Raw genomic sequence first — 23,461 nt, 5'->3', positions numbered from 1 at the left:
CGCGAAGAAGGAAACCAGAACTGGAAAATCTAGTTTTTCCAACTTAGCTCTGGGTGGTTCGAAACACACCCGAACCACTAAGAATCTCACCCCAAAACTCAATTGAATCAATTTATGAACTTCATGTTTCCAAATTGCTCTGAACGCACCGAATCGTACTTAGACTACTCGGAATGACACCAAATTTTGCGTGCAAGTCTTAAATCACCATACGGAACTGTTCCCCGGCTCGAAATCCCAAACGGACCTCGATAACACCAAATCCTACTTCAAACCAAATTTAAAGAACTTTAAAACCTCCAATGTACCAACTTTCACTATTAAGTGTTGAAACACTCCCGGGTCATCCAAAAATCGATCCGAACATACGCCCAAGTCCGAAATCATCATACAAACCTATTGGAACCGTCAAATTTCGATTTCGAGGTCGTTTAATCAAAATATTGACTAAAGTCAAACTTAGCCTTTTAAGGCCAAACCAAGGAACCAAGTGTCCCGATTTCAACCTGAACCTTTCCAAATCCCGAACTAACCATCCCTGCAAGTCATAAAACAATAAAAGCACATAAGCGGAGTCTTATTTAGGGAATCGGGGATCTAGAAAGCAAAACAACCGATCTGGTCGTTACACCCCGGCTGGAGGTTAAACAAACAAAGAGAAGACGTTCATACACGATCGGGGAAAAGAATAATAGGGCAAAGACTAATGCCCCCGAGTCATCTCCAGTGGTAATGGTAACTGGTACTCCTTTCGGGATGGTCATAGACACCGTGATAATTGATGATGATGAAGAAACTAGTGATGAGGGAGATTCTTTAAATAGAAGGCAACGATCCTCATCATCTCAATAAGATGATCGACCTGTTGAGATAGTTACACCAACCGAGGACGATATCTCGGCACTTTGGGGAGAATTTGATTTGATAGATGATGCCAACTCCTATTTTCGGGCCCCAAGAACTGTGTCTGGTATTGCAGGGCTGAGTACCGGATCCCTGCCGTCTTTGGTTCGTGAGTATCCATCCACCAGCACTGCATTTGATGCAACTTCTTCTCACCCTTCAACTCCATCAGCTTCATCTCTATCTTCACCAACACCAGCAACTGCTACATCATTTCTGCCGGCCGCATCTGACCATAGAGAGGGTGTTCCTCTTCCCCAGTCCCCAGTTGATGGGAATTTGAGGGCAATATTATGCTGCAATTCACAAGGGTTTGTCCTTTCGGTCTCTACCGGGTGCAACCTCCTCTCCCGACCGGTGAAGCTTGCTAACTATCTAATGTATTTGGCTTCAGAGAAAGATTGGGAAACAATTCAAGCATGGCATCAGATAAAGATTGGGCAAAGATTCAAGCACTCTCGAGGGAGTGTTTGTTGAAAAATGCCATGCACAATGCCGCAACGGTGCGTTCCTTTCTTCCTTTGTTATTTCTTCTACTTTTGTATGAATGTATTCTAAATTTTACTTCTTCTTGTTTTGTAGGACAACTTTCTTGCTTCTGAGGGACTTCAGAGGTTGATTCATGAGAAGGAGGAACTTACTTCTGAACAGAATTAGCTTTTGGTGGAACGGGACCAAACTGTTCTCCGCATCTCGGAACTGGAAACCAAAGCTACTGAGGCCGTTGTTTTGGAGGCTCATTTGCAGCAAAGTGAGCAAAAGTGGTAACCCTTAGCCAAGAAATTGGCCCACTGACGGTTAGATTTGATGAAGCCATGGCCAAATGGGATGAAGTCCAAGACGCCGTTCTTGCTGCAATCGAGCGCGAGGCTACTACTGCCGAAAAAGTGACTGGCTTAGAAGCGGCCTTGAACTACAAAATCTAAGAGCTTGCTGCTGTGAGGGAGAAACATGCCCAGTTGGAAGGGAAGTATAAGAAAACTATCGAGCATAATAGGCTCTTTAGTTCTACCGTCTTTGACCTTGATGTTAGCCTTAGATCTGTTAAGTCAGCCCGAGAAAGCCTTTATGCCGAGGTTACCCAACTCAAAAAAGAACTTAAGCCTTTCTCCTGGTTCTTCTGGCTTCAGTTTTGAGTTTTTGGGAACTGAAGAGGAATCGGAGAGCGACGATGCTGAAAACCAGATTGGGGAAAATGTCGAGCTATCGGTGGACCCACCTACTTCTCCCGGGGATGTGGACACTTCTCTTCCTCCTGGTTCTTGAGACACTACAGTTTAGCTTTTCTTTTCTTTTTCCTATTTTCTACTTTTACCGTTTTGGCATGTTCTTTTAAATAAATAAATAAAAAATTTTCAAGTATTGTTTGAGTCTTACTTTCATTTGAATATCCATTCAAGTATTTAACCTTTGCATTTGCTTAAGAATTCTGCGCACGTTTTTCTGTTCGCGCTTTACTATGTGTAGTCTCGGATGTATTTTTCTCGAAGCACTTTGGTTCCGAGAATTATCCCTTTTACGAGATGGTTTCTATAAGTATTTGTGCAAGTTTACTTTTTGTGTCCTTTCGTGTACGTCTTCGGGTGCATTGTTCCTCGAAGGCATTTTGATTTCGGGCACATATTCTTCTGAAACCAACACTTTAACGTGAGGGTTTTCATAAGAGAGGGCCCTCTTATTTTTACGGTGCTCTTGAAGAGGACGTCTCATGTTCATTACGGCACTAACATTTGAAGTACTTGTTTAACTTTCAAATGACAAAGTTAGTTCATCGTTCAAACAAGAAACAAGATAAAAACAAAAGGATTTCATTTCATATAATTCCTTCTATTTTCAAAAGTACACAAGCATTTATTATGCTAAAAATAAATTGTCATTACTTGTGGCTATCTTGTACAACTTGTTTCTACAGGGATGGCTGCACAGTCCCTGGTCCCGATGATGCATTTTGTTTCCGGATTTTCATTTCCCGGTTGACGTGGCAGTCAATATTGTCATATCCTCATATCATTCCCCAAGTGTTCGAATGCAAAGAATGTGAATTGGAACAATGGAAGTCTTGTGCCTTCAAATATTCCACCAATGAATTACGAGATAATCCTTAACTCGGCAACATACCTTACTTCTTCTTAGGAATTCATGCTATCGAGCAAAAGACTATCTAACAATCTTCTAGTGATTTGTGTTCATTAACGGTCGGGTAACCTTTTTTCAGTAGCAAATTTAACTTTCCAGTGGGAATTTGCTATCGATCCAAAGATTATCTAACCGTCCCCGAGTGGAAACTTGTTTGTTTGCCTTGCTATCAAAAGTCTTATTGTTGTTGTCTTCGTAGTATGTTTTCTATCGCTGGCTCATTAAAAACCTTGCCAGAAAAACCCAATTGGGACAAAAACTGAACGGATGAAAAAAGAATGCAGCAAATACTTTCCGCTTGAATGATGTTCATCAGCAATAATATATTTTGAGGTGTGCGACGTTCCAGTTGCTAGGAAACTTGTCTCCCTTCTTGTTCTCCAACTCGTATGAACCTTTCCCAGTGATAGCTGAAATACGGTAGGGACCTTCCCATGTTGGACCTAGCTTCCCCGCGTTGAGCTCCCGGGTATTTTGGGTTACTTTCCTCACAACCAAATATCCTATTTTGAAATAACGGAGGTTGGTTCTTCAATTATAATATCGCTCAATTCTCTTCTTTTAAGCTTCCATTCTTACACGCGCCAAGTCCCTGTATTTCACGAGTAGTTCCAAGTTGATTAACATTGATTCGTTGTTTGATTCTTCATCTTCCCGAAAATATCTCAAAGTGGGTTCACCCACTTCTACCGGTATTAGGGTTTCAGCACCATACATAAGGGAAAAAGAAGTTTCTCCTGTACTCGATTTGGCCGTTGTTCGGCAGGACCATAGAACTCCGGGCAATTCTTCGGGCCATTTGCCTTTTGTTGCTTCCAACCTTTTCTTGAGGTTTTGAATAATCACTTTGTTTGTTGACTCCGCTTGACCGTTTGCGCTCGGATGATAAGGAGAAGATGTGATCCTCTTTATCTTCAAATCTTCGAGGAACTTTGTAACTTTAGCACCGATAAACTGTGGCCCATTGTCGCATGCTATCTCTTTTGGTATTCTGAACCTGCAAAATATATTTTCCCACAGGAAATCGACAATTTCACATTCTCCGATCTTCTGATAAGGACATGCTTCCACCCATTTAGAAAAATAGTCAGTCAGAATTAAAATAAAACCTTACCTTTTGGGAGCCGGTGACAGCGGTCCAACGATGTCCATTCCCTATTTCATGAATGGCCATAGGAACATAATCGAATGTAAGGGTTCTGCCGGTTGGTGTACTAGTGGTGCGTAGTGTTGGCACTTATCACATTTTCGTACGAAGTCTTTGGCGTCCTGGTCCATGCGAGGCCAGTAATATCCTGCCCGTACCAACTTCATCACCAAAGAATCTGCGCCCGAGTGATTGCTGCATATCCCTTCGTGGACTTTTCTCATGACATAATTAGCTTCTGATGCTTCTAAGCACCGGGCTAGTAGGACTTGGAAGGATTTTCTATATAATTGGCCTCTCTTGAAGCTATAACGTGCACCTTTGGCGCGTAACACCCGTGATGCTTTGGGGTCTTCGGGCAACTTCCAGTGCTCGAGATAGTCGATTATTTTATTTCTCTAGTCCCATATTAGACTAGTCGAATTTACCTCATAGTAACCATCCGTATCCAAGATTGAGTTCATCAGTTGCACTAGCGTCCTGGACTCCGATCTCTTTATTTTTGTCGATGATCCTAAGTTTGCTAATGCGTCCATTTCTGCGTTATCTTCCCTCGGGATATGAGTAATTGACCACTCCCGAAATCGTGCAAAAAGAACCTGGACCTTTACCACGTATTATTGCATACATTCTTCTTTGGTATCAAAGATCCTGTAGAACTGATTTACCACCAGCTGTGAGTCACATTTGTTTTCGATAACCTCGAAATCAAGTCCCCAGGCTAATTCGAGCCTTGCAATCAAAGCTCCATACTCTACTTCATTGTTAGTTAAAGGGATCATTCTGATGGCTTGCCTTAAGATTTCCCCCGAAGGCGTGATTAAGACTATTCTGAGTCCGGACCCTTTTACGTTGAAAGATTAATCCGTAAATAAGGTCCAAATCCCCGATGTTGATTCCGACACCATTAATGCCTCCTTGGTTGCCACAGGCAGTAGTCTCGGGCTGAAATCGACCACGAAGTCAGGCAAGACTTGCGACTTAATTGCAGTCCTTGGTTTATATTCTATGTCGAACTCACTCATTTCAACGGCCCATTTGGCTAATCTGCCCAAGATCTCGAGTTTATGGAGGATGTCCCGCAAAGGGAAAGTAGACACCACAGCTAACGGGTGGCATTGGAAGTAGGACCTTAGCTTTCGAGCGGCGACTACGAGAGCTAAGGCCAGTTTTTCCAAATATGGGTAGCGAGTTTCTGCTCCCGTTGAAATTTTGCTAACGTAATAAATGGGAAATTGAGTACATTCATCCTTCCAGACTAAAACTACACTTATCGCAACTTCTGAAACCACGAGTTAGACTAGCAATGTTTCACCTTCTTTTGGTTTTGAGAGCAATAGAGGGCTTGATAAGTAGTTCTTCAGGTCCCTCAGAGCCTGCTAGCACTCTGGTGTCCATTTGAAATTATTTTTCTTTTTGAGCAGTATGAATAAGCGGTGACATTTTTCTGACGACCGGGAAATAAACCTGCTCAAAGATGCTAATCTTCCAGTGAGACTTTGGACTTCCTTTACGTTCGATAATTGATCCAGGATATCCTCTATGGTCTTAATTTTGTCGTAGTTTACCTCAATTCCCCTTTGTGAGACCAGAAATCCCAGAAACTTACCAGAACTGGTCCCAAATGCGCACTTCTTGGGATTAAGTTTCATGTTATGCTCCCTTAAGATGCCGAATGTTTCTTGCAAATGCTTAAGGTGGTCACCTGCATTCAAAGACTTAACGAGCATATCGTCTATATAAACTTCCATATCTTTCCTATTTGCTTTTCAAACATCTTATTTACGAGCCATTGATAAGTGGCTCCGGCGTTTTTCAACCCGAAGGGTATCACATTGTAATAATATGTACTGAATTTCATTATAAATGAAGTCTTTTCCTGATCTTTCGGGTTAAGCATTGAGGAAACTCATTAACTCGTGCTCGGCCGTGGCATCAATCATTTGATCGATATTTGGCAGTGGGAACGAGTCTTTCGGGCACGCCTTATTAAGGTCTTTATAGTCTACACACATGCAAAATTCATTGTTCTTCTTAGGAACTACTACTACATTGGCTAGCCAGTCCGGATATCTTACCTCTTGGATCGAACCGATATTAAGCAAGCAAATTACCTCTTCTTTGATGAATTTATTCTTGGCCTCGGTAATAGGGTGTTTCTTTTGTCTTACCGGAGGTACATTGGGATACAGTTTCAGCTTGTGCACAGCTACTTCTGTCAGGATACCTATCATATCCTCGTGCGACCATGCAAAATAATTGGAATTAAATTTAAGGAATTCAATAAAACTAGACCTAAGCTCTGGGTGCAGTCCTGTCCTCAAATGGAATTTTCTTTCTAGGAATTCTTTGAACAATGCAACTTGCTCCAGTTCCTCTGCCGTGGACTTCATTCCGTACGTCTCTTTTGGAACTTGGAAATATCTCGGCAACTGATAATGTTCTAACGACTTTGCTCTCGGACTAACTTCTTCTATCTTAGGAGTAAGTGTCGGTTCCTGTAATTGATATGTCGTGTGCTCATTCCCTTTTCTACTGGAAACCGAAATTGCATTCATCTCCGTTGTTGTCAGTCGATCACCTCTTATCTGTTTGATTCCTTGGGGCATTGGAAACTTCAGCAATTGTCGATATGTTGAGGGTACAACTTTTATCTCGTGTAACCATGGCATTTCCAGGATGATATTATATCCCATATCACCATCTACTACTTCGAAGAGAGTTGCTTTCATTACTCCTTTAGCGTTCGTAGGTAGCAAAATCTCTCCTCGGGTCATCACGCTCGCAAGGTTGAATCCAGCGCAGAGCTTTATTGTCGGAATAACGCTTCCAGTGAGTTTAGCTTGCTCTAATACTCTCCATTGTATGATATTAGCTGAACTTCTTGGATCCACTAGAATACATTTAATCTTAAAATCCAACACATTTAAAGAAATTACCAGTGCATCATTGTGTGGTAACAATAATCCATCTGCGTACTCCTCTGTGAAAGTAATATCATCTTCCTAGAGTCTTTGACTATGAGTTATTGATACTTTCATCTTCTTCGCTGCCGAAAAGGTGACCCCGTTAATCTCATTCCCTCCGAAGATCATATTGATCGTTTGGCGTGGGGGTTCTTCTTCTTCTTTCGAAGGTTCCGCGTTGTCTATGTTACGACCATAATTATTCATAGCTCGGTCACTCAAGAATTCTCTGAGGTGACCATTCTTCAATAGTGTTGCCACATATTCCTGGAGGTGTCGGCAGTCCCCTGTTCGGTGGCCGTTCGTCCCATGGTATTCACACCATAAATTGGGATCCCTCTGGCTGGAATCGAATCTCATAGGTCTCAGGAATTGTGCCTTTTTAATGTTTCTCATGGATGACACCAACTTCACTATACTGACATTGAAGTTATATTCCGATAACTTAGGGTAAGAAGGATCCCGAGACCTGACGCCTCTTTATCATGAAGTGATCTATTGTTTCGACCACAATCGGTCCCTCTGCCAATGGTGAACTTGTTTGCTGCCCGGAAGTTTCTGCCACAGCCTTCGGTCCGCTCGTAAGGCAAAAATTGGCTCCTCGAAGTCCGTCTATTCACGTCGTAGTCATTCTTTTATTTTTCTTAGCTCTTCTCCCATCCTTTGACTGATGATGTAGAACCGATCTGGTCATCTTCGGTCCTTATCTTTAACTCATACCGGTTGTGGACATCTGCCCAAGTTGTTGCCTAAAACTCAAGCAGGCTCTCCTTCAGCTTCCAGGAAGCGTCTGAGATTCTCGGATTTAATCCTTTGGTGAATGCTTCAGCTGCTCATTCATCGGGGACAACCGGGAGGAACATTCTTTCTTTCTGGAATCGGGTAATGAACTATCGTAATAATTCGGATTCTCCATGTGCGATCCTAAATATGTCGGCTTTTCGGGCTTGTACTTTTCTTGCCCCGGCATGAGCCTTGATAAAACAATCCGCGAGCATCTCAAAGGAATCTCTGGAATGCTCGGGTGATACTGAATACCACGTTAGTTCTCCCCTCGTGAGAGTTTCTCCAAATTTCTTTAGCAACACAGACTCAATTTCTTGAGGAGCTAAATCATTTCCTTTTACCGTTGTTATGTAGGTGGTAATATGCTCATGTGGGTCTAAAGTCCCATCATACTTTGTCCCTTCAGGCATTTGGAACCGCTATGGGATTAATTCTGGTGCCGCACCCAGCTTGTACGGCAATTGAGTGTACTTATTCGAGTCCGGACCTTTCTGTACTGGTGGCGCACCAGAGATTTGGTCCATGCTGGCATTTACTTCTCTCATAAACCGTAAAAGTTCATTCTTGAATGAGTCATTCTCGTTGTTGAGACCGGATCCGCTCCCCCCAACCCCATCGGAGCCAACTTCACCCTAGGAAGTGTTGTTGTCGACTCTCTGCATTGTTTGGTTTGCGGGAACACCGGCAGGAATTGGATCTCGTCTGATTGCATTATTTGAAGCCCCCGATAGCGCCTGCATTAGCTCCATCATAACCTTATCCTTCCACGTGAGATTACCTAGAATGATCGCTTGTTGCTCTTACAAGATCCTCACCGCATCCACGACATGCTCCTTCACCGGCGTGGCGTCATTCCCCTCATTGCGGGTGTCACTGATTGAATCCTCGAAATGAGGCTGATCCCCTTGAATTTCAAGGTTGTGCGTGTTGTTAACAGTGTTATCTGCCATTTTTTGTGATTTTTTTAAGATAAAATAATCAAATCACATCAGTAAAAAAAGGCCAGGATCAATTTAATTGCACGACTATCTAGGCCCCATGCTGGGCGCCAAACTGTTTACCCGTAAAACGGTACAATTAAATTTATACGTGGTTTCTAGACAAGTGAACTAATTTGATCCTGAAATAATGCAATAATTGAATAAATGTACAATACTTAGCTTTAAAACGTAGATGAAACAGCAGAGATGACAGTTTCGAGAACAAGGTTTTCGGGCACAACAATGATGAGATCAAAAAGCGGGAAAGCAAGATTGTATTAAGCTTTGAATAGAATGTAGTGTAAGTTTAGCCAGAAAATTCGTATCCTTTACAATGATAACTGGTCTCACTATTTATAGTTGTGTCTAGGGAAGGAGGTCCTAGGATCGTGCCCTCCTTTAATGTCAATTATGATGGTCATTGACGAAGATATAACTGTGAACATAAATGCCAAATTTTCTGGAATGGGCCGTCGCTCTTAATGCTTCAGAACATTCCTTATTAAATGCTACCGGGCGCAGAATATTTAATACACCTTTGTGAACGTTATCCCTTCCGGTGACAAGCGGAATGGCTGCTTTCGATCTTCGGTCATCCCCGTCTTGAGTTTCACGTGTCTTTCCTTTAGATGACCACGTGTCATCATATATTTCACCCTATACAGCCATAATGGCAATGGCTTCATGGTGTTCACATGTGTAGGCACCCTATTAAAAAAAAAAAGATAAATTACTTAAAACTTTTGTTGCTTCCCTTTGACCGAGCTTTTGGCCGGGAGTTGGAAGCATTTTTTTTTCTGCTTAAAACAATAAGCAAAAAGGAAAAAGAATCAAGACTATTATACCCTTAACACTAATTTTTATTTGTAAAACTACCCTTTTAATTTCAAATGAGAAATAAGTCGTTAGAATGTTGGCAAAAATACATAAACGGCTCCTTTAAGTTGTCCTTAACAACCATAGAAATACCTAACTGACTCATATACCATTTTAACACTTCAAGTGTCTATTAAGTGTGTCTTGTAAACACCTCGCTGACATGGTAAATTTGTTATGTCTCGTTAAAAATTAAGTGCGCGAGGACTTCAATTACTTTTTTTTTCTTTTTCTTTTCTGTTTAATTTATGTATGGCCCACATAACATTTTCCTTTTTTTTTCCTCCAAATTATTTTCACCTTCTCCCCCAAAAGTTTCATCTCCACCAACAAATCTTCCTTCAGTACCGACAATCCCTTAGCTAAGCCCAAAGTTGACCAACAATAACTATTGAAAAAAGCAAGTGATTTTTATCCGAGTTCATCATGCCCAATAGTTAAAGCTCTATTTTTTATTGAAATTGGAGAAGGTTTTGCTTAATTAATGAACTAACCCAGATAAAACGGGTTCAAAGAAGCAAAATGGATATTGAAGATCCATTTAGTTGACCCGAGTTAGAGTTTTGAAAGGATATGGACCGTCAGTATTGATCTTAACTTTGGTTTTTCACTTTTATTTCCTTATTCTTTTGTTTTAATCAAGTCCTCTACTTCCTCCTCCTCCGCCGTCTCTTAGCAATCTCCACCACCACCTCCGCAGTGAGCTGCTCCTTTATCATCACCACTACCACCACAACAAAGTCATAGTTCTCCACCACCTCCGAATCAAGTGAATTTTATCCTAGTTCGTCGTTATCGTCCAGGAGTTTTCTCAAGCTCTTGAAGCTTATTCATCTTTTTATTTGATTCCTGGATAAAATTTTCTATCTAATTATAGCAAATCTATTAAGAACCAATGTTAGAGACAAAACACATGTAACAAATTCTTGGAGAATCCTGCTATAATTTTTAGGCTTTATGTTAAAGATAAAAGCAAAGCTCTTGATAGAAATACGTAGAAGAAAAAAATTGAGAGAAGGAATGGGGCTCGATTAACAGGACGAAGACTATGAATAGGAGCGGGGAAGAGGATGAACTTTCTTTTCCATACCAGACGACGAACTTTTTGTGGAAAGGGGGGAATTATTTTATAGTTTTTTCTAAATTTTTTATTACATGTGACAATATTTTTGTTTAAAATTACATGTGTCATTATTTGATTGGTCAATTAAAAGGAAGTGTATCAGACACGAGATGGACTGACTAGGTCGGGTGTTTACAAGACACACTTAATAGCCACTTGAAGTGTTAAGATGATAAGGGGAAGGTTAAAGTGTCTATTTGATCGTTGAATACAACTTAAATGGACTGATTATGTGCTTTCCCTCTCCTTTTTTTACCATGATGTTTTATCCATTGTCTTCCGAACTCTTTATTCCCCGAAATCCTACGAAATCCCTAACAAAGGAAGAAATATTTTTATTAAATAAACTTAATTAAAGTCTCTAACAAAAAATAATTGAAACCTTTACTCCTTCTTAAATACTAATATAAAATGCAAAGTGAATATGTATGTGTGTGAATACCTATTTTTACACTATTTTTACATCTTCTAAATTTATAAGTGTTTTATTTGTTTATTCATTTCTTTTCTTTCTCGATTTTTACTTATTTTTTATTGCATTATACTTATCACAAAAATACCAAAAAATATTGTCTTTTTGTCTGTGTGCTCTTTCAATTGACTAGTTATTTGATAAGTTAATCAAATTGACTTATTAGATGATTAATTCAAAGGTTAACGAATGAACTTTATCAGGTTTTATTTTTTTGGTATGTATTTAGGATAACTATAAACTAGTTTAATAAAAATAGGATTAAGAAAGAAATTGGGCCAAATTTGAAAGAAAGAGAGTGGCTAAAAGTGGAATGTAAGGAGATACCACTGAAAGGTTTGAAACGACATAGTTTTGTCTTGAAACTACGTTGTTTCATTACATGAATTAGATCAAATCATAGCCATTCATCTTTCTTAATCTAACGACCTAAAATTGATCTCCTCATACGTATTTAATCTCCTAAGATCAAATTTTTGGCCTCCTTTTTTATTTCAACCAAACCCTAGAGCCCCTCTCTTTTTCCCTCTCTGGCCGTCGCACCACCCATCTCTACCGCTGCCACCGCCACAGCCGCCGCCGCCGCCGCAGTGGTGGCTCCAAATCACCTCAAAATTACACTGTTATCTTCATCTCACTCCCCTCTCTCCCAATTCGAGCCCCAAATCTTTAAAAACCCTCTAAATTTTGTGAAATCGAAAACTCTAGATGGTCGGCTCTTACTTCTCTCATCGATTTCATGATGAACCGGTCACTTCACCCCCACAAAACCTAGAAGAGCAAACCTCTTGCCGGATATCCCTAGTAGGTTTGGTTTATTTGCATCATGTGCATTTAACTTAGTAGGGCTCGGTACAGAGGCCGAGTTCTATTTTAGAACAGGTACCTTGTTGAGACCATTATGTTAATGTTATATGCTACCTGTTATATTATTTGGGAGGCTTGCATGTTGACCGGCTTTAGGGTACATCAGTTGAATGAGCAGAGAGAAATAATGAACATGCTTCCGATTTTTGTACGAATGTCTGTTCTTCTTTAAAAAAAAATAAAAAAAAACATAAACAACAATGTGGTCTAGTGCAACTAATTTTCATAAAATTCAAAAAGAGAAAACATGGTCATTTTACCGAACTACGCGGGTCTGATTCTCACCAGATATGAGATACGTAGGAAACCTTTATCGGGTCTGGCCCCCAATTTTCAAAAACCCAAAAATATATTCCTTTAAATCTATCTTTGAGACATCAAATCCAGAAATATTTTTAAAAAAATTGGAATTCCAAAATATTTTCGTTCTTTTTTAGAAGTTTTATTTCGGAAAATAAAAAGAAAAATCAGAGACCAAAAATATTTTCGAAAATTCAAAGACAAAAATTAAAAAATCCAAAAATAATTTTTTTTTTTTGGAAGTCTTTCTTTCGAAGATTCCAAAATAAGAAAAAAAATTGAAATTCAAAAAAAAAAAAATTCTTTCTTCTTTAGAAGTCTTTCTTTCAACAATTCCCACAAAAAAATCAAAAATATTTTCTTTTAAATCTATCTCTGAGACATCAAATCCAGAAATTTCAAAAAAAAAATTGAATTACAAAATAGTTTCATTCTTCTTAAGAAGTTTTTCTATCGGAAGTTAAAAGATAACTCAGAATCCAAAGATTTGTTTTATTCAACGGCAAAAATTCAAAATCCCAAAAATATTTTCTTTCTTCTTTAGAAATCTTTCTTTCGAAAAAACCAAAAAAAATCGATATTCAAACAAAAAATCTTTCTTCTCTTTCTTTCAACAATTCTAAAAAAAAAAACAAAAACAGTTTCTTTGTTAGGAGCTTTCGTGGTGTGATTTGTATATGGGTAAAAATAAAAAAGAAAAAAAGGGAGTTAGTTTATTTACTTTATTCATGATCTTCCTGAATTACGTAATGATCTGATTCATGCGGCGACATGATACGTAGGCAACCCCCAAAAGGTTCGATCAAAAAATTCTTCAACGACTCTAAAATGAGGAATCAAATGAGACGAGTAAAAAGAAAAAGCAGGAAAAAAAGATAGAGAAGAAAATAAGAACGTCAATAAGAAGCAACCTTATAAGCCGGAATGAAACATGAAGCCTTCTAAAAGCATGTTAGAGGCGGTAACAATGATAGGAGCATGGTGATGGTAGGCTATAATCTTGTGTTTTAGTCACTTAATCGCTAGTATTTTGCACTAATTGTGTGTTTTTATACCTTGTAGGAGTGGTTTCGATCTATGTAGATGTTATCGAATGAATTTATGCTATTTTGAAGATTTGAAGTCAGAGTAAAAGCTCAAGGATTAAGTTGGGATCGTATTCAGGGATCAACGGATGATAGTGCACTTTAAGAACGAAACGAAGAATCGAGCAAGTATACTGTGCATTATCCAGTAAAATGCACATAACTGTTCGCTCAGATATCTGTTTGGGCTTCACAATATATTGTTGGAAAGCTATTTTAAGGTGCTACAACTTTCATGTTTTACGTTTTCTTAAATTCTTAACTGATACCACCCAGTTGCCCGATCGCGCACTTGGTGCGCATTTGGGGCAGAACAATGTGCAAAATGCGTGACCAAGTGTGCGAACAGGTCTCCAAGTGCGCGGCCACGCATGTCCTGTCCGGGAAGAGTCCTATTTAGCTAATAAAAGGGTAGTTTCATCCGTTTTTATTTTGGGGGAGGATTAAATACCCCAAAACACCATTTTAGAACTTTTGGACAGATTTCGACCTAGGAAGGCCAAGGAGGCTAAGGAGGAGTTGGAAGAACACAAGCACAAGGATTTCATCATTCCTCCCTCACTCAAGATTTGGGTTTGGATTGAATTTTTATTTTCCTACACTTAATTTCATTTGTGAAGAACTTCTCCATGTCTATGGAGTAGATCCTTTTGGGTTTTGATGGATGTGGTGTATTGATGATTGTTTGTGGATTATAACTCTATTTGTATGTATTTGAATTATTTTTGGAAGATTTAGTTGTTATATCTATGTTCACTTGTTCTTGTAATCGAGAGAGGCATAACTTGTGCTATATTTGCACTATATTGTTGGTTTAGTTCATAGATTCTTCGAAGTAATCAAAAGAGTCTAGTTGAATCCTTAATTAAACCTAGTTAGGAGGATAATCGAAAGAGGTTCTCCTAAAAAATAATCCATTACGAATTCTTACATATCTTGACATAGCTTAAATTGGTTCATATTGTGAGGTTGAGACTTAATCGAGAGAGGAGTTTCTACTAAATAATTGTACTGATAATTAAGTGAATTCAAGAGACTCACTTGAACATTAGAAGTTAATTATCTAGAGTTAGATCCCGAATAATTATTCTGCACCTATCCTATCAACCCATATTTTCTCCCATTGATAACTTCCTTGCTTACCTTTGTTGCGATTGTCATTAGTCAATAGCTTTAGATTATTATTTATTTGTAGTTAGAATTCATATATATCTCCATTATTGATCATCCTGGATAGCGATCAAGCTAGAAACTACGATAATACTATTTAAATCTAATCCATGTGGACACGATTTTATACTATACTATCTTTGACTAGCAAGCACAATTTAAGTGTGTGTTTTGCGCTCGTCATATTTTGGCATCGTTGCCGGGGATTGTCAATCAATAGTGTTTGAAATATTTTGTAGTGCTAATTCAGGAATTTATTTTTATTTTTTACTTTTATTTTGTTCTTTACAGGTTTCTCCTCTGTGTGTAGGCAACAGGTTAAGTCCATGGTGTATGACATGATCTTCTTCAAAAGAAGTAATACCCTACAAACCGAAATTGGAAAAACACCTGCGGCAACTGAGGAAGGAGAAAACGTTTACCTTAAAGTTCTTGGGGCAACCTTCAACTCAAGAACACATGGCTAATAATGGTGACGATGAGGTAGAGGCAGCGTAGCATAGAGAAGAAGCTGTAAGGATAGCAGCTGAGGCAACCCGTAGAGCTACTGAGGAAACTGTCGAAGACAATAGGGGTCGAAGATTCAATCTAAATCGACCCTTGATTGAAGACTAGTTCCAGAATGCGGTACCCAGGCATGGTAGAGCATTGGGTGATTATGCCATACCAGTCTACAATCAAGGATTGTCAAGTGTTAGACCACCTCCAATTGCAGCGAATACTTTCGAGTTGAAGCAAGGTTTACTTCAAACCATTCAAAACAGTTGCGTTTTCAGAGGGAAGATGAACGAAGATCCAAACACACATTTGATGGACTTTGAGGAGATTATGAACACCTTTCAATGCAATAGGGGGTGTCACAAGATGCAGTGTATTTAAGGGCATTTCCCTTTTCACTTAAAGATGATGCGAAGTAGTGGCTTCGAAGCTTGCCAAATGGGTCAATTAGAACATGGGAGGAAATTACCAGAAAGTTTCTTGATAAATATTTCTCCTCAACTAAGACGGGCAAGTGTAGAAGAAAAATTCATAACTTCTGCCAAAAAGAGAATGAAACTATTTTTGAAGCATGGGAGAGGTTTAAGGGGATAGTTAGAACGTGTCAACATAGCGGAATTGAACTCTGGATGCAACTCCAGGATTTTTGGAATGGATTGACACCGACCTCGCGTAGAACATTGAGCAATGCAGTTGGAGGCCCCTTTATGAAGAAGACTCCAGAGGAGATAGTTACAATTCTTGATGAGTTATCCGAAGATGCTAATCAATGGCCCTCTGAGAGTGTGGAAAGAAGAAAATCAACTCGTGTTCACCAAGTTGATGCTACTACATCTGTGCAAGTACAACTTGATGCTATAGCTAAATAAATACGAAAGCTCAATGTAGCTTTGATGCAAAATGTACACCACGCAGCTTGTGATATATGTGGAAGAGGACACCCTACTCATGAGTGTCAAGCCTCAACTGAGGAAGTGAATGTTGTAGGAAACTACAATTTTAATGTAATGGGTCAGAGGCACCCCGGTTTTTCATGGAGTTCACCTAGGGGTACTGCAAATGCATGGTAACAAAACAACTCCAGATTCCAGGAACAAGGAATTACAGTTTTTCAAAATCAGCAGAGGCAACAGTATCAATCTCCATAGTCGAATCAATCCAGCATGGAAGATCTTATGAAAACCTTCATTATTAAGACAGATGAGAGGCTTGATGCCCATGATGCGGTTATCAAAGAATTGAGTACATCTTTTCGAAGATTGGAAAAACAGATTGGGCACTTAGCTACTCTAATGTCAGAGAGATCCCCAGGAACACTTCCCGCTGATATTGAGAGAAATCCCAAAGAAATAGTAAATGCTATAAATCTGAGAAGTGGGCAAGTGTTGAAGGATCTCACCCCGATCCAAAATTATGTGAACCTTGAAAAAGAAAGTGGGAAGCAGTTGCAGGGTGATGTTGATAAAAAGAATAAAGGCCCGATGAAAACTAAGAATAAGAAGAAAGAAAAATCAGGAAGGGAGGAACATGATGAGAGCAATCATATGCTTGCACTGCCTTTTCCCCAAAAGCTGAGTCGGGAAAAGCTGGACAAGCAGTTCGAGAAATTTCTAGATGTGCTGAAACAGGTTCATGTAAACCTACATTCACAGAAGTGCTCTCACAAATGCCGGCTTATGCCACATTTTTTAAGGAGATCCTGACAAAAGAAAGGAAAATAGAGGAACCCTTAGTGGTCAAGCTCATAGAGCATTGCAGTACAATATTGCAAAACAAACTCCCACAAAAATGTGGAGATCGAGGGAGTTTTACCATACCTTGCTCTTTAGGCACTACTAATTGTGATAAGTCTCTATGTGATTCTGGTGCCTCAATTAATTTAATGCCTCTATCTATTTACAAGAAACTGGAGAAGGATATTGGAGAGATAAGGTCTGCACTAATATCTTTGCAGTTGGCAGACCAAACGACTCTAATACCCGAGGGAATAGTTGAAGATGTCTTAGTTTGGGTAGATAAGTTTGTGTTTCCTGTGGATTTATAGTGGTTAATATAGAAGAGAACAAGGAGGTCCCCCTCATCCTAGGAAGACCATTCCTATCAACGGGCAGAGCAATATTAGATATACATGAGAGAAAACTCATGCTTAGAGTGGGCGAAGAGACTGTAACGTTTGAGATGGACGTAGAAACGGGGTTAAAAAGGGAGAAGCTAGCTGCTAGTGTTGTGTGGAAAGTGAAGGGCGTGAAAGAGAAGACTGTAGTGAGTGAAAAAGATAAGTGCGGGGTGTACCCCAAGAAGGCTGAGAAGAAGCTATCTGCATGGACGAGTGCTCTAGTTCGGGAGCGAGGGATAGAGCCCAACTTCGACTCAAACCCCGATTAGATGTTCAGGGAAGTTTTCCTTACCTCTTGCTTTTTATTTGTGAGTCATAGGGACATGACGCAATCTAAAGTATGGGGTGGGGATGTATATATGTGTATAATGTATAAATGTCTATGTGTGTTTTTTGTAATTCATTTGATTGAGTAATTCATTTGATATGGAAAATTTTAAAATTTTTTGATTTTTTCTGACGATGGATGTCATTCGACAGGTTTCTTGAGGGATTAAGTTGAAAGAAAAAGACAAAAGATTTTTTTAGGTAGCGTCTGAATTCCCCCTTGGTTTTTCTTTGTGTCGCGGTTCTTTTCCAAGGGTTTTGTTTGAACCGGGTATAATTAGTTTTTTTATTTTTTTCAGGAGTATGAAACCTTGTGCTGTGATTTTAAATGAAAGCAATATCTCTTGACTTAATTATGCCTTGAGAATAATAGGTGTTTTAGTTGTGACGCTTAGGCTCAGTTGTTTTGACTCTTGTATAAGCACCTTAAATTATATTATCTTAACTTTACTTAACTATTTTGATTAGAGTGTCTTGATGAGTCCGATCCTGAGTGAGTTATGTGCCATGTGTGTGTGAGACGTTTGTATATTCTGTGCATTGCAATTGATGTCTATAACTTACCCCGTGTATTTGCAAAGTGAAATAGTAGATTTATTCAGTCTTGGAAGTGATATAGGCATTTCTTTATTGAGCCAGCTATATATTTTACCCACCAAATTGTTATGTATCGTAGTTAACCCCGTTGAGCCTGTAATCCTGTTTCTTTGGTAACCACATTACAAGCCTTATCTATTTGAACCATCTATTTGAACCATTTACCTCTCATGAGCACTTGAAATTGGTATGGAATTTGTAAAAGTTGAAGTGTGGGGTGGTTGGTTTGGCTTTTGAGTAGAACTATTGAAATAAGGAGAAAAGTGCACCGTTGTGAAAAAGTATGAGCCACTTGAATCGAAAAACAAAATGAAAAAAAAATAGTTTATATTCATTGATAATGGTAACTCTTGATGTATTTGTGCTTAAAGAAGTTGGGAGTTAATATACGAATGCGAATGTGGAGATATAGTTTGACATAAGTATGGGGTTTAAAGGTTAAGTATATGTATTAAAAGTTCTTAAGGAGGTGTAGTTACTTTTATATCTAAATGTATCCTACCCGTCCCGCAACCTACATTACAACCAATTAAAGTCCTACTTGATCCTTGACCGAATAAGCTCGATTAGTAGAGTAGTACACTACGGGAAAGCCTATGGTGCATCTTTTGTGGCATATGAATGTAGTTTCTGAGAGTGAGTAAATATTTTCTATCTTGATTTCCTAATTATTCTTAACTTTTATTGTGTGTTGAACTACTCTCTATTGTTGGGTGAGGGTAATTGATTCATGAAGGAAAGGTATTATCATTGACCTCTGTATTAGAGTAAGTAAGCGAGTTGTGAAAAATGGGTGGTGCTTTTGAGTTAAATCTTGAGGCGAGAATGTTACAGTATTGTGCTTAATCTATTTTAAATATTCTTGGTGTAATGAGTTAAGGGAGTTATTTAAAAAGGTCGTGTCTATATAAAGTATGGTTTGATTGCTCGAGAACGAGCAATGGTTTAAGTGTGGGGAGTTGATGGTAGGTTATAATCTTGTATTTTAGTCGCTTATTGCACTCTAATTTACTGCACTTTAATTGAGTTGGAGCTTTAATCGCTAGTGTTTTGCACTAATTGTGTGTTTTATACCTTGTAGGAGTGATTTCGATCGATGTATATGTTATGGAATGAATCCATGCTATTTTGGAGCTTTGAAGTCAGAGTAAAATCCAAAGGATCAAGTTGGGATCGTTTTCGGGGATCAACGGATGATAGTGCACTTTAAGAACGAAATGAAGAATCGAGCAGGTATACTGCGCATTGTCTAGTAAAATGCACATAACCTTTCGCTCAGAAATCCGTTTGGGCTCCACAATATATTGTTGGAAATCTATTTAAAATGGCTACAGCTTTCATATTTTACGTTTGCCCAAATTCCAAACTGATACTACCCAGGTGAGCGATTACACACTAGGCGCGCCCTTGGGGCAGAAGAATGTGCAAAATGCGTGACCAAGTGCGCGAGCAGGTCCCAAGGTGCGCGGCCGCACATGTCCTATCCGGAAAGAGTCTTATTACTCAAAGAAAAGGGTAGTTTCATCCATTTTTGTTTTGGGGGAGGATTAAATACCCCAAAACACCATTTTAGAACTTTCGGACAGATTTCGACCTAGGAAGGCCAAGGAGGCTAAGGAGGAATTGGAAGAACACAAGCACAAGGATTTCATCATTCCTTCCTGACTCAAGATCCGGGTTTGGATTGAATTTATGTTTTCCTACACTTTAGCTTCATTTGTGAAGAACTTCTCCATGTCTATGGAGTAGATCCTTTTGGGTATTGATAGATTTGGTGTATTGATGGTTGTTTGTGGATTATAACTCTATTTTTATATATTTGAATAGTTTTTGGAAGATTTAATTGTTGCATCTATGTTCACTTGTTCTTGTAATCGAGAGAGGCATAACTTGTGATATATTTGCACTATATTGTTGGTTGAGTTCATAGATTCTTCAAAGTAATCAAAAAAGACTAGTTGGATCCTTGATTAATCCTAGTTAGGAGGATAATCGAAAGAGGTTCCCCTAAAGACCAATCCATTACTAATTCTTGCATATCTTCACCGAGCTTAAATTGGTTCGAGACTTAATCCAGAGAGAAGTTTCTACTAAACAATTGTACTGATAATTAAGTGAATTCGAGAGACTCACTTGAACATTAGAAGTTAATTATCTAGAGTTAAATCCCGAACAATTATCTTGCACCTATCCTATCAACCCATATTTTCGCCCATTGATAACTTCCTTGTTTACCTTTGTTGCGATTATGATAACCTTAATTGCTTATTCCTTATTTCGATAGTCACTAGTCAATAGCTGTAGATATTAAATTCTTAATTAAATTTTATTATTAATCATATAAATCTCAATTGTTGATCATCCTGGATAGCAATCATGTTAGAAACTATGAGACTACTATTTAAATCCAATCCCTATGGACACGATATTATACTATACTATCTTTGACTAGCGAGCACAATTTAAGTGTGTGTTTTGCACTCGTCACATGGCATATCACGTGTGATTCATTTCTTTAAAATGCTTAACCCTAACACGTTTTTTGTCTCTTATATAGTAAGCTTAAGGTTGTTGATTTGTGGTGAAATTAGAAACACATCATTACTTCAACAGATCTAAAGGAAAGGTACCGATAGATAACAATGATGATATCGATTTGGTCAGTGACGACCCCCAGGGTCAGTCAGTTGAGCAAGAGTTGGAGGAAGTAAGAAGATTTAAACAACAATTGTCTCGTGTGTATCTGTCTTGGGTCTCTGGTCAGCCTCCACCTCAGGCTCCCTCAGAGGGAACTTCCACCATACCCCTGGTTAATCAACCACCGCTCCCTGCAATGAACAATCACATTCTACCACTAGGGTATGTGCCAAACTACAGTTTCCATGATGGCCCTAGTACCTCTAATGTGCGGCCTCTTGCCGCACCAATTAGGAACATACCTCTCGTCGTGTCTGGTCCGCCGGTGTATACAATCCTGCCACCACCTCCTATGGTGAGGCCAAATAATGAGCCACCATATCATTATTTTGATGGACAATACTACTCTCCAAACATGGCTTTCAGGGTCTCGATTCCAGACAATCAGACTCCTCAGTACGAGTCACCTCTAGAAACTGAAAAAGCTGCCAAGACGGGTGTGCCAGATGAGATAGCCAGAAAAATGAAAAGTCTTGAGCAGAACGTAAAGAACATACAAGGACTAGGTGGTCACAAAAGTGTTTAATTTAGTGATCTATGCATGTTCCCTCACATCTATTTGCCACAAGGGTTCAAGACCCCAAAATTTGAGAAATATGATAGACACGGTGACCCTATCACCCACTTGAAAATGTACTGCAACCAACTGAGGGGTGAAGGAGGAAACGAAGAGTTGTTGATGGATTATTTTGGGGAGTCTGGTAGGGGTAGCCTCTGAATGGTTCATTGACCTATATATATCCCACTAGTATGTTTGGGACGACATGGCCCATGCCTTCGTCAAACAATTCCAGTACAATATTGATATTGCGCCGGATCGCAATTCCCTCTCGAACATGAAGAAGAAATCAACTGAAAGCTTCAGGGAATATGCCATTAAGTGAAGAGAGCAAGCATCTTGATTTAAGCCACCCATGGATGACCACGAGTTGATCACTGTTTCTTTCAGGCTCAGGAGCCTGATTATTTTCAAAATATGATGTCCACAATGGGCAGACCTTTTGTTGAAGCAATCAAGATAGGAGAAATGGTCGAGAATGGCCTCAAGACTGGCCGAATTATAAGTCAAGCAGCTCTAAAAACAACCACCCAAGAAATCCAGAATAGGTCGGACAACATTGCTAACCAAATAAAGAAAGATGAAGAGGCCATGTTGGCATCGGGGACGAAAAGAGGCCAAAGAGGAGCATCTCAACAATATGGGCAATCTCATCAGGTTTCCTATGGTTCCCCACAACACTAGTATCCATCCTCAGACCCTCGATACTCATTTTCTCCACAGTATGCAACATTTAATGCTCGGTCTTATGCCAAACCATCCAATCGCCAATAGATGCAGGCCCCAACTTCAACAGACCTTCGTGCGCGATAGAAGAACTTTCAATCACCCTACAACCCTCATCCAAAACAGGAGTATGAAAGGGAACATATGAAGAGGGACAATGTCATGCCAATCGTAGAATCCTACACAAGTTTATTTGAAAAGTTGAAACGTTGTGGCATGATTGAGCCACTTCAAGGATATGTTTCTAATCCATATGCAAAAGGTTTTGACCCTGCTGTACCATGCGTGTATCATTCTAATGTCCAGGGGTATAGCACTGAGGATTGTCGGGCTTTGAAAAAGGAAATAGAAATGATGATTCAAGAAGGGATGATCGTAGTCCAAGATAATGGCACCCTAAACATCGTGACAAAGCACACATTGTTCGGAAGATTTACAATATAGAGATGATTTGGTGAAACAGTCAAGGACCTGTCCAGTGAATGCAAGGCAATCAAAATTGTTGAAGGCTGGTGACATCCAAATCCACTACTAAAAAGTAAATGGACACGATCGCATGCAATATAATTTACCCAACTATAAGTCCGGGTCGAATCCCACAGAGAATAATATGTAGCCGATTAGGCATGTAAGAGAATTATCACTTATTATGCTAAGCCAAACACTTAGAAAAGTTTTGAGAAAATATTTAATAACTAATTGCAAAAATATAAACTAACCTAGAAAGCAATTAAAATGATCAATGGCTACAACCATGGTTGCATTGGGAATCACTCAAGTAACGATCCAATGTATTTCACGATTTTACAAATATGAGCGAGTTTATGTTAATTAGCCTCGGGTAATAATTCTATATTAGCTTCTTCCGAAGACTAACAAGATTTCCTAATTGAATTATCCCTAAAACAATTAAGAGATTAAGCACACCTGAATATGGCTACAAGTAGTTCAATCCTATCCCTAGATAGAATCTATAAAGTGAGGGTTAACGCCTCAAGTTCTTGTTAATTAATCATTCCCAACACCAAATAATCTTTTCCAAAATTAATTCGAAGTGAATGGGCGAGTCCTAAGGTTAGCTAATCCCTTTGGAAACATTAAAGAATAAGAATAACTAAAGAAACAATAAC

At 39.1% G+C, this 23,461-nt stretch overlaps 1 non-coding gene across 1 annotated transcript; it reads right to left on the bottom strand.

The window, feature by feature from the left end:
- Window positions 1-15,822: 15,822 nt before the first annotated feature.
- On the bottom strand, window positions 15,823-15,928 carry LOC142172228 (small nucleolar RNA R71). The gene has a single exon (XR_012701603.1). It is a non-coding gene; the product is annotated as a small nucleolar RNA R71 (small nucleolar RNA).
- Window positions 15,929-23,461: the final 7,533 nt, after the last annotated feature.

This window comes from Nicotiana tabacum, chromosome 17 (assembly GCF_000715075.1).
Source record: "Nicotiana tabacum cultivar K326 chromosome 17, ASM71507v2, whole genome shotgun sequence".
In the NCBI taxonomy this organism is placed as follows: Eukaryota; Viridiplantae; Streptophyta; class Magnoliopsida; order Solanales; family Solanaceae; genus Nicotiana; species Nicotiana tabacum.
This window is presented reverse-complemented; position numbering and strand designations above follow the sequence as displayed.